General features: G+C 34.3%; 1 long non-coding RNA gene across 1 annotated transcript; it reads left to right on the top strand.

The window, feature by feature from the left end:
- The first annotated feature begins 500 nt into the window (after positions 1-500).
- On the top strand, positions 501-1,978 carry LOC121256339. Its single transcript, XR_005938972.1, has 4 exons — positions 501-758; positions 945-1,016; positions 1,126-1,344; positions 1,642-1,978. It is a non-coding gene; the product is annotated as an uncharacterized LOC121256339 (long non-coding RNA).
- Positions 1,979-11,989: the final 10,011 nt, after the last annotated feature.

Here is an 11,989-nt window from a genome sequence, read left to right as displayed (position 1 = left end):
TACTGCCATCATATCTTCTTTAGGAGAGCCATCACCATCGCACATATTAATTCTAGTGTCTGTCCCAGTATTTTTCATGCACATAATTCTAATTATTTTCTGAATTTTGATTTCGAAGGTTTGAAGTGAAAGAGAGAGAGAGATTCTGTAACATGTATTATTGCGCGTATAAACTACTCGAGTATTATTATAATTTTTATCATTTTATTTAAAAATATATATTTAAACATTAAAATAGAGGGATAAAAATAATAAATTACATATTGATTAAGTTGATGTTTGTGATGTAAGGCTTTCACGTAACATTTTTCATTAAAAAGAAGGACAAGCTCGGTTTAATTGAATAAATGAGGAAATCTCGCCCTTTCAATATCGTAGATTCGATGAATGAATACAGTGACAAAGAAACATGTATAAACAGACAAAGTCTTTGCTCATATTACCATGTATGCGTTCCTCACGGGCCATCTTCTCCTTCTATATATACACTCCCAGTAATCAATTAATCTCTTATCTGCTAAAAACCAACTCTCTTATAGCAGAGCGCTCTCTTCTCTAGCTTTCTCCCATTTCTTTGCTTTGTTATATATTATATTGATACACACACCTACACACATCTGTAAAGACTTGACGGCACCGAGACAAGACTGCTAGCTCTAAAATGGCCAGCGTTCCAGTTCCTGCCCACCATGGTCAACCGACAAGTGAAGTTCGTTGGTCAACTGGTCTTTTTGACTGCTGCTCTGACATGCATAGCTGTAAATTCGTAATCTCTTTCGCTCTTTAGACAGGTTATAATTAATATTCTGTGTTAAATAATGTTAATGCCTTTCGTTTTTTAACCTTGTTATATACTGCGACGATCCATAGAGAAATGCTCGTTTACAGTGATTAATGGAGAAAGTGGGGGGCTTTAAAACTAAAGCTACGTACTTCTGTCACAGGTTGCTTGACATTTTGGTGTCCATGCGTTGCTTTCGGGCGGATCTCCGAAATTGTAGACAAAGGATCCTCCTGTAAGTAGGATAAAAGCACATATATACATATAAATACATATATATATATATATATGTATATGTATATTCTACGATGTATTTAGCTTTAATTTGTGTTAATTTTCGTCAGCTTGCTGTGGAAATGGCTTGCTATATTTCCTCCTCCAGAGTTTAACTGGTTTTGGTTGTTTGTAATCGTGCATATACCGTACTAAACTTCGAAAACTCTATATGTTGGAGAAGAGCCCTTGTGGGGGTTGTTGTGTTCATTGTTGGTGCGAGTCTTGTGCCTTGTGTCAAGGACTCGAGTATCGTGAGCTCCAAAACCAGGGCTTCGATGTGTCTGCCGGTAAATTAATATCTTTCTAGAATATATATATATATATATATATATATATCTATATGAGTAATGCTAATTGCTAAGTACAAGTTCCAACTAAACAAATCTCGTGTAATTGTTTTGTAAGAAAGTAAGATGCTTCACTAAAATAGAACAGATTTTTTTATACTTTTTCATATTGGGATCTACTTTTTTACAAAAATAAAATAAAATTATACGATATTGGTCTATTTAAAATTTGTACAAATCATCACACATCTAATACATACACGCATAATCTTGTTCATGTTGAATATGCATATATAGGATGGGACGGGAACTCGCACAAGTACAATCAAGGAGTGGCTATGGCTCCAGTTGTGGAAGGAGGAATGAAACGCTAGTACTGCAGAAGACGTACTTTTAATGAAAATAAGTTTAATTGGCGACTGATGGAGAACGCTATAGCATGATATGTTTAATAATAACTCTGAAGTCGTCCGTACGCTATCTCGTACGCGGAAAAATAATCATATGTATATATATTTCCTACAATAATAATTAGCCAATTATTGGCACTTCTAATATATGTAATACTCCTCTTGTACGACCTATAGATAGATATTGCAATTTGCAGTGCTGTAATATCATATCGTTCTGAATACAATTATTATCTGTATTGAATCGCTAGAGTCAATAAGAGAGATCATGCATGCAAGCATTCATTCGGCTAATTCGTTGTGAACAGACCGCTACGACTAAGATCAGCATGATTAACGTCGATGCAAATTGCAATGTGGCAATTAATAAAAGTGTAGAAGCTGCTGTGCAATTAATATAGAAGCTGATCATGTTAATTAAGTCAATTTTAGTTAATTGTGTTTGTACGTTTGCTTGAAATTTTAGCCTCTTAAACAATTATAGCTAGTCTCCTCAATCAACCAAGTAAGATAATAATAATAATATACAAATTAATATAGCTTCATATGATACAAGGGATCTATTTTATAAAATCTTTTTTTGATCTATCATATATATAAAATTATGCATGTAGATTTATTATAAATTGATTGAATTCTGTAATTATATTTGTAAGCCTAGCTAGTCATTCTTCTGATCTTTATAAATATACTTGTGATTAGTTAATTCACTTAACAAAACATACCAAAATTTACATTCTTCATATAAATTTTGTCCTAAACTCAAATATTAACTTAGAAAAAATTAAAACCAAACACAACTATGGAAAACATCATAGGGCCGAAACTTCCACCGTTTGACTTTAAAGTGTCGAGACATGCAACACAAGTTTACCTTCCCCTGTTCATGACAATTAAGGATGCAATACACCTAGCATGTATCTAGCAATATGCAGTATGCGTAACGAGTAATTTTTTTTCTTTAAGCAATACATAAAGTACTATAATTCTAATCCCAAACTTAACTACTTATCCATAACTATTCACATATACTGAATTCACATTAACCATTCAGAGACTAGTTTAAAGCATGCATGAACAAAATTACGATCCTTACAATATAGGCCCTCTCGAACCTTAAAACAATAGTACTTAGTACAGATTATAATATTTTAACCCATCCTATACTTCCCAAAATTTCTACTATCTCCTCTAAAATTCCTGCAATATCCTTCACTAGCAAAAGTAATATTCTTGTAGCAGCCTATCAGTCGGAAGTGATTGCCTAAAGTAATATCAACACTACTCTGTTCTGGCCATGCCAATCTTAGCCTGGTTTAGTTTGGTTCCATTGATCCTTGTCACATGGTCTACCATTTTGGAGAGAATGGTAGCTGAAACTACCACAATGAGATTTTATTACAAATCGTAACAAGTTAACAAACAACTTAAACTGACAGTTTAAAGATGCATGTATGACACTAAAAGTATGAATGCAAAACGTAATATAATAACATGACATGTGCTGATATGACTTAAACTGACATGAAAATAATTGAACTGACGTGATACAAACATGACATAAAGCTTAACGTGAAATTGAACATGAATTGAATTTGAACTAAAAGTGAACTGAACAAAGTCTAAACATGAATTGAACTGAAACTAAACATGAATTGAACTTGAAATGAACGTTAAATACCATGAACATGAACTTGGAGTCTTGTTCAATAATAAAGCATGATTAACAAAAGTGACCATATGGGTGCTACATGGTTCCCCTTGAGCCGTGTATTCTTGCCGATTACCGTATCACGACACAGGTATTCGCACTAGTTGTGAGTATATTAACATATGTATCAGTTTACAAGTATCTGCATCTACTATGAAAAACGTAAAGTGTGCATCCCATGACATGTATCTACACCAACACGAGTACTTATAACATGAAATAGAAAGTGTGGAAGGCACCATTGGCATTATTTTCTAACTTCACTAATGTGACCAGTTAATTAGGCCCCATTTGAAGGTTGTTGATCTTTACCTTGTCAACCTAGAGAATTTCACACTCATTTAGACACTCCAGCGTGAACAAAAGAGTTCCAGTAGGATATTACCCGAGCCTAGCACTTAGGGTCGTGATAAATATAAACAGACTTGACTTGACGTGGAAAAACTATTTTCGAGACACACTCAGTACTCGAGACATTACGTGACATGAAACGAAAGGACAACTAACCTTACGTAACGTAACGTGACATGTATATGAGATGAATGACATGTTATAACATGACATAGACAAACGTTTTGTGACATGACATAACATGTAATAGATAAACATTTTATGACAGAATTAAATGTGTAATAGATAAGCATGCAATGATATGGCATAGTATGGCATAGGTAAGAAAATAAGAACATGAACATATGTTCTCTTACCAACACACATACACAATAATCTAACAGTAAATTAGAAGTTAACTTACATTGATCGTTGCGTGATGAATTAAAAGTGCGAAATATGGAAAGCTGTAAGGAGAGATTTCTAAACGTTTGAAACTCCTCACTAAAGGTTTAGAAATATAAAAATACTGACTTAGAGTAAAATAACCATTTTGTCCCTCGACATGTGGAAAAATGATTATTTTACCCCTAACTTAAGGATTTCACAAACTAATTTTAAAACTCACCATAATTTACATTTCTCATGTAAATTTTGTCCTAAATCCTAATATCTAATTAGTAAAATTTAAAACACATCACAACTAAGCCAAGCATGCATGGTCCGAAACATGCATAGGCCAAAACCCTTAATTTTTGTTGCAATTCCATCAAACCTCATTTCTCATGCTTAAACTGAAATATTGCAACATACAAATCACATCCTATGCTCAAATAACATACTAAAGCAACCAACAAAATTCACATCATAAAAATCACAATTTCTTGAACACAAAAATCTTTCCCTTGATATTCAAGGTTTTATCTCTTTTCACAACAACTCCAAGAACTCCAAAAGTTCATACTCTTCATACCTTCTTAACACATTCCTAAGAACTATCATGCTTTGAATCATCAAGCCAAAACTACAAAAGTCACAAAATCCAACTCAAAACATTTGGCCATCATACTTTCACCAAAACTGCAATCTATGTGGCTTGGTTTCGATCAAACCACTAGATCCGAAACATACCATCAAACAAATCACAAGTCAGAAATGAACAACATCATATGGTTAATAATCAAGTCCTGGAATAGATCTAAGCATCAAACCTAAGATCACACGACAAAATATGCATCAAAATGTATATCTACCCGAAAACTTCAAATATAAGACCCATCTGAACCTTTTGTATATAAAATTCATATGTGAATATTAGTCAAAACAGAATCTGTTTTCAACCTTCCATTTTTCAACTTGTTAGACCTAAGTAAAAATCTCATCAAAACCTTATAATATGCAACGAATCTTCGTCAAACTTATATATTAGCATCTTAGCGATACTCTATAAGACAATTAGACCAAGATCTTGCCAATAGCTTGGTCAAAATCATCAAAACATCACACATTGTCCAAACTATCGCCTAGAATATAATGACCTCTACATGCTTAAACTAACTTTTTACCCATCAAATGACCACTAAAATTACCACAAAACATATCAACGGCTTTTTTGAAGAGTAATTTTTGTGAAAACACTTACAACAACTTCAAAAAGGTCGACCAATGTAAGCTAGAAAAATTGTCCGAGAGGTCCTCTGGTTTTCTCTCCAAGAAGATGGTTGGAAAGTGACCAAATGCAAGGGGAATGGACATGGAAGACTCTTAAACATCTAGATGGGTGATAAGAGGTGTGTGAAAGACACATTGAGTGATGGGGTGTTAGCCAAAACCAGGGGCAAAACCATCCCATGGTTTTATGCCAGCAGCTGCAATGTGAGAGGCAGGGGTGGGGTGGCTCTTGGCCTTCCCATCAATTACTGTTTAGGGCTGCTTTAGGAAGTGAAAGGACTTCCATGGCAGGGTGCAAACTTCCTCCAAAACCCTACTTTGGTGGCTCAATTTCTTGGGCCTTAATGGACCTTAATCAACTAGGCTTCTATTTAGGGTTTCAATGCGGTTTTGATGGGGTATGAATGCTATCAAGCCTAAATTGAATTTCTCTTGGACAAATAAAATTATGAAGGCTTAAAAGAATAAATAAGGGTATAATAACATGAATTTAACTGGTTAATAGCAGGTAGAAGTGATTTAATCAAGTGATTTAACACTAAACTAAAACCAGATTCAATTAGGGTGTGGAGGAGGCAGACTTTGGGGTTTGGGAAAATCATTTGAGGGTTTAGTTTTCTCCAAGATTTTGGGGTTTCAATTGAACTTCAAGTGTTTAGGATTTCTCTAGGGTTGAAACTCTTTCTGGTTTGGCACAAATTGTACAGTTGGATGGAATAGGATTTTTCTCAGGTGGCATGATCACAAGGCTTCATTTCCCTCACATTTCCATCTCATGGTTCTTCTTGTCCCAAATGTCCAATACTATTCACCAAGTGCGGGTATGATATTACCAAGGGTCCAAATAAAACTTTTCTAACCAAATTTGGATATTCCACACTATGATTTTGAAAATACTCATCTAGGTGCAAACATCGAGACTACTATTCACTCTGAAAAATGAAAAATAAATTTTGTACTGTAAAATTCTAAATAATCATAATAATCTCAAAGTGCAAATCATTTGTCAAAATTCGACTTTGAAGTACCTCGAAAAACTCAAAACGCATTTTCGAACAAGTGTTATTCCTGAAATCATAAATTGTTTTATTGCGCCATAAAATCCTAAATATATCTCTGAGTCTAATGGCCCAGACTGTTTCTCATTCTAGTGCGTCTAAGTACCTAAAATAAGTAAAATCGCATTTCTGGCACCACAAAGTAGTAAAACTGTCTATGCTGACAAACTAAAACCTACCCGATTGATTTATTCGTGAAAATTCTAGTTTTCACGAGATTCCTAAATGCTAAAGAATTTCATCCGTTGAATTATTGTCGGGATGTTACGTTGCGCCTAGGATGTTTTCATGGTTGTTCAAGGCTGGTTAAGGCCCACGAAATTACACCACCAAGGAAAGGCTTGTGAAGGAAGTTTCCCCCTGCCATGGGTGTCCTTTCAATTCCCAAGTCAGCCCCAAAATGGTGGTTGTTGGGAAGGCCAAGAGCCAACTCACTCCCTCCCTCTCTCACAGCAGCAACAAGCAGAAATACCATGGGCTATGGCACCTTGTTTTGGCTGAAAACCCATCACCCAAAGTGTCAATCACATAATTCCTATAACCCCTCCAAATGTATAAGTTTTTGTCCTTGTCTATTTCACTAGCATTTTATCACTTTTGAAGCCTTTCTTGGAGAGGAAACTGGAGGGACTCTTGGACAGTTTTTTTGGCCTTCCTTGCACAAATTTGTCGAAGCTATTGTAAGTATTTTCTCACAAAGGCCCTTCACATAAGTTGTTCCTCTTAGAGTCTAGTTTATTTTGGTATATTTTTATAAATTTTCATTGTCCTTGGATAGGTGAAAAGTTTATTTAAGCATGAAGAGGTCATTCTGGGCTATAGTCAGGACAATGTGTGATATTTTAATGTTTTTGACTAAGTTTTTGGAAAGATTTTGGTCTGATCTTTTTGTGGTTTATATTTAAAATGCTAATATACAAGTTTGGAATCTTATTTTCATGTTAAAAAATTTTTATGAAATTTTTCCATAGATCTAAAAAGTTGAAAATTGGGAGTATGAAAACATATTTTGTTTTGAATAAACTCACGCTTTTTTTTTTATGAAAGCATGCTCCAATGACTTTGGTATTCACATAGGATGATCTTGGAACTTTTAACACATGTTAGAATGTTATTTTGAGGATTTATGATGTTGATTTTAAAGATATAAATTTTTATGCATGCAAAGGTCTGGATAGGTCTTGTGTTTGAGTTCCTGGATGGATCTATGCTTTTATGGAATTTTTGTCATGTGATCTTAGGTTTGATGCTCAAATCTGTTTTAGAACTTGATTATTAAGTATATGATGTTTTCAATTTATGATTTACTTCATGATAAGTTTCGGATATAATGCTTTGATTAAGACCAAACCACATAGCTTTGAGTTTTGGAGTAAGGGTGAAAACCGATTGTGTTGAGTTTTATTTTGTGACTTTTGTGGTTTTGGCTTAAGAATTTAAAGCATGATAATTCTTAGGAATGTTTTATTAATGTATTGAGAGTATGTTATTGAACTTTTGGAGTTCTTGGAGTTGTTCTGAAAAAAGTTAGCCATGTACATCAAGGGGTGTTCTTGAGGTCAAAGTACTTGAAGTTTGTTTTGAAGAAATTTGTGATTTTTGTGATGTAAGTTTTGTTGGTTGTTCTAGTATGTTATTTAAGCATAGGATGTGATTTTTTATATTGCATATTTTGGTTTTAGCTTGAGAGATATGGTTTGAAAGAATTGCAACAAAGATTAAGAGTTTTGGCCTATACATGTATCGGCCTATGCTTGTTTGACCTACTTATGTCATGTTTTAAACTTTTCTAATTAGATACTTAGATTTAGGACAAAATTTACATGATGAATGTAAATTTTAGTAAGTTTTGATGTTAGGATATGAAATCCTTAAGTTAAGGGTAAAATGGTTATTTTACTTATGTCAGTATTTTTATATTTCTAAGTTAGTTAGTAGGGGGTTTCTAACATTTAGAAATATCTCCTTATAGTTTCCTGTAAATCGCACATTTTAATTTTTCACGCTACACTCACTATAAGTTAGCCTCTAACTTACTATCAGAATATTTTGTATGTGTGCTGATATGAGAACAATTGTTTGTTCTTATGTTCTTATACATTTCATACTATGCCATGTCACAAAATATATATCTGTTACACATTATACTATGTCACAAAATGTATATCTGTTACACATTATGCTATGTCACCAAATATTTATCTATTACACAATATGCTATGTCACGCAATGTTATATATTACACGTTATGTCATGTCACGAAATGTTATATGTTTCATGTTATGCATTGTCATTCGTCACATGTATATGTCACATTACGTTATGTCATGTCATCTGTCATTTCATTTCACGTCACGTCATGTCTCGAGTTTGGAATCTGTCTCTAAGAATGTAACACCTAGCCCAGTATGAAACTTGCGTTCAATATTTTTATTATTATGTATAAAGCCTACTTGGAATTTATCAAGTAATTTTAGGATTAGGCTTTGGGCCTAAAGTTTATTATAATGGAATATGGACTTTTATAGGGCTTGATAATTAGGTTTAAGTTCGTTAATATTTTATGGACCTAATAGATTTTCTTTTATTCGGTTTTTGGCTTGACAAAGTTATGGAATAAGTTAGGCTAGTTTGGAATGTGAGTCGAGGCCCAATAGTATTTATGATATATTCGACCCATGAGAAAGAATGTGGGTAACCTAAATATTTTTGGACTGTTCTAACTGACCTAATTTATTTACGAGCACCCAGCCCTTAATTTGTTTTTTTTAAATGTTTGTTATCAATTTCAAACGGATTAAGGTTACAACTCTAGAGTCTCGTTCCCATTAAAATCCTTAGACCTATTATATAGCCCTGTGCATTATGGTAGATGTTTTATTTTCAAACCTTGGTTAGTTCTTGGTTGTCGTCACCACATTCACCACACTTGCATGTCTCTCATGCACTTCCCAAACCATGCACGTTCTTATTCCCAAGGCCCCTACAAACAAGGCAGATATATATTCACAACAACAACACCCATTATATATAGAACACGTACACGTTAGATCCCGTATTCATCTTCTTCTTCTAGACTAGGGTTGCGGTTGCACCACCTTAAAGTAGCCGCTGCTCAGTCCACGCATGGAACCTCAGCCACCCAAGCTCCTTAAGAGTTCACCACTCCAGTCATGCACCACCTACCCACTGCACCTCCACGTAGCTGATGCCAGCCACCGCCCAGTACTTTGTTGTCCTGTAGCACCACCACCTCCACCTCACGGAAACCGCCTACACAAGGCCTAGCATATTGCTCCGTAGCCCTCCCTTTACCACCAACGACCATCACCAAAGCCAGAGCCCCACTGTGCACCAAGCAATCTCCCAACAGATGTTGCACTGAAACACCCTTATTTTTGCAACTCAAAACAGAGCAAGCTTGTTAGGTTAAGTGACACTAGCCACGACACAGTGAACGCAGCGGTGTTGTTAGCCCTCCACATCGTCAAAATGTGCCGTCAAGCACCTCTCGTCTCCCACATTTTTTTCCACTAGGTAAGCCCATGGCCATTGGTTGCTTCTCCTCTCCGTCTCTCACCCTTTCTCTCACTGTGTTCTCTCTCTCTCTCTTTCTCTCACTCTCTATCATTTCGTGCTCTGCCGACCAGAACATCCACTTCCTCTCACCCACGCCGAAGGTCCACGTTCGAACCCATGACTCATGTTGCATGCCCTTTTTGTAAGCCTCTAATCTAGTGATATGTTCCACTTATGGTTTTAGTTTCAGAAATTTTATTTGTAAAGTTAAACTTTAGCCCGTTGCATTTCATAAGTTTTCCTAAAAGACCCTGCCTTTAGTTGGGTTTGTATTAAGACTATTTTTTTAAAACAAAATTTTACTTTTCTACCTTAATAGATTTTATTATAATGATATTATCTAATATTAGATTTTTATAGTTACACTACAATGGTAAATAAGTTAGAATTTAATATCTCAGCTGGAGAAATTAAGTGGATATCGAAGAATTGTGGGAAGTGATGGTATTTTAGGATTATGAGAATTTTAAATTTTGAGGACATAAAATAGGTCAATTTAGCATTTCAGGTTTAAATATTGAAAATGCGTGCTCGATTGAAAATTTACGAGAGTTACATGACTATTCTATAGGTGGCGATTAATAATTGTTCGGCATGGTTTAGAAAAATTTTTGAAATGCTAAAAAGTCCAGGTAAGCGGGGTTCCTATGCTAGACTTTGCATAAAATAAAATGAACTGAAGCCGATTTTGGAAAAATATGCATCTTTTATTATGAAAAGAAATTTTAAGTAACCTCAGTTATTTGTTCTGCATTACTCATGAAATTCTATATAAGAAGAAAGTATTTTCTGTCATGACTGGTGTAGACATGAGCTTATTTTTTATGTTTTGTTTTTGAACTATGCAAAAAGAGCGAATATAAAATTTATGAAAATTTGTGCATAAATTATATTTTTACGATATGATTCTGTTCTGTTCTGAAGATGTTATGTACTCTGATATGATATAATGTGATTTTTGAAACCTCTAGCAAGACATTCTGTTTTCGTTTCATTCTAAGCTTACCATGGGTGTAAAACTGTGGCCTCTGTTCGGTTTGGTACCAACATTTTTGTTTCCGGTGCACCCACTTTGGAAGCCAAAGTGGTTTTTCTGCTAGTCTTTTCTGTGTGCACACTCGAGGCTCTGAGAATAATAAGGAGAAGATTCACATTTTATTTCTTCTCGGTTGGCCGCCGTAGTTTGCACAACCCTACCAAGAGGGTTAAATATAGAATTTCGTTTTGATATGATGTTCAGTTATGTTATATGCCAAAGAAAATTTGAATAAGAATATTTTTGAACTTTCACTCTGGTATTTTTTATAAACATGTTATGATTCTGCATTCTGAAAATGAAAATATTTTGTTACGCCTTCTATACTCTGTAAATGCTCATATTTACATACTAGTATATGTTCCTTTCTTACTAAGTTATTGATAACTCACCCCTTATCTCCACAATATTTTTCAGATAATTTGGATATTTCTGCTGAGGATCAAGATTATGAAGTATGGGTGAGATGATTTAAGCATAGTGAATTAAGCATAGAAAGTTTGTATGAGTATTGATGAGTTTTATTAAGAAATTTTGTTGTGTACTGATTACTTGACATTTTGGGAGAATGATTAAATTGAGGAAATTAGTTTGAATCAAAATTTTTATATGATATTGGAAATTTGGAGTCTATAAATATATTGTTAGAATGTGAGTTTAAGTGATAAGATGTAACTGTCCAACCCCATGAGGGACTGGGTATTTTTCAAGTCTAGTCACATACAATCAAGTTATATTTCAAGTCATTATTATTTTGAAATATTGTGGTAACCCTATGAGACAAGACTACACTATTATGAAAACTCCATAAGACAAGACTACACTATCATGGTAACTCCATGAGACAAGA

The sequence above is a fragment of the Juglans microcarpa x Juglans regia genome, chromosome 3D (assembly GCF_004785595.1).
Source record: "Juglans microcarpa x Juglans regia isolate MS1-56 chromosome 3D, Jm3101_v1.0, whole genome shotgun sequence".
In the NCBI taxonomy this organism is placed as follows: domain Eukaryota; kingdom Viridiplantae; phylum Streptophyta; class Magnoliopsida; order Fagales; family Juglandaceae; genus Juglans; species Juglans microcarpa x Juglans regia.
This window is presented reverse-complemented; position numbering and strand designations above follow the sequence as displayed.